Consider the following 902-nt stretch of genomic DNA (forward strand, 5'->3'; position numbering starts at 1 on the left):
AAACAGACTTAAACTGCAAATGAAACTGAAACTCTATATTAACCTAATCCTGAAAATTTCTGCAGTCAAATGAAATCTTAACAAAATCACATGTCTGCGTTAACAGGAAATAAAAATGAAAATAAAAGATTTTCTTATATTCTTAAGAAACGTGAAACTTGCTCTTGATCAGAAAAAGCACCACAAAGAAACAGTTCAAGCGACCACTTAAAAGGGGTCACGCAGTCGCAAGATTTCGGGAGGAGCGAAATTTGCTTTGACTGCGGCCTCGGGTCAAGGTTCTCCCATTTCGCTCCACAACGCAGAGGTCATTCACTGACCAGAGGTAAATGTTACCATTATGGGCTTAAAGATCACCTTGATCTCAGCGTTAACCCGCTTACTGATTTTATACACCTGAATCTCCATTCGAGAGTGCACTAAAGTGAGGCAGTCTTCATGAAGTCAAAGCTTGTCAAACTCAAATTACATAAATTATTTATATACTTTACTACACATTATGTGCAGTGATGGCCGAGTGGTTAAGGCGTCTGACTAGAAATCAGATGGGATCTTCCCGCGTAGGTTCGAATCCTACTCACTGCGAAAAGCGAAAGTTTTGGAAAGTGACCTCCCCACAAGGAACTGTTGCCTGAAATGAGCAAGAAACAAACGTAGAGTTTCTCGTGCAGTCAATTGCTGCAACCGGCGAATGCATATTTCCACAATGGTCCTGGCTAAAAATGAAGATGGGTGAACATTTTATTGTGCTAAATTCTAGTGATGCAACATAAATTCGGATTCACCAGTTATATCAAAACTTTTTAACAGAACGTGCTTCAACTGAAAATGGGGTATGCCAAAGACAAGAAGTCAGGATGGGCAATCTTTAAGTCTCACAAATTTGGCCAATAAATCTGATA

General features: G+C 39.6%; 1 non-coding gene across 1 annotated transcript; it reads left to right on the forward strand.

The window, feature by feature from the left end:
- Positions 1 to 503: 503 nt before the first annotated feature.
- TRNAS-AGA (transfer RNA serine (anticodon AGA)) lies at positions 504 to 585 on the forward strand. Its single transcript has one exon. It is a non-coding gene; the product is annotated as a tRNA-Ser (tRNA).
- The last annotated feature ends 317 nt before the right edge of the window (positions 586 to 902 follow it).

The sequence above is a fragment of the Macrobrachium rosenbergii genome, chromosome 13 (genome assembly GCF_040412425.1).
Source record: "Macrobrachium rosenbergii isolate ZJJX-2024 chromosome 13, ASM4041242v1, whole genome shotgun sequence".
Lineage (NCBI taxonomy): Eukaryota > Metazoa > Arthropoda > Malacostraca > Decapoda > Palaemonidae > Macrobrachium > Macrobrachium rosenbergii.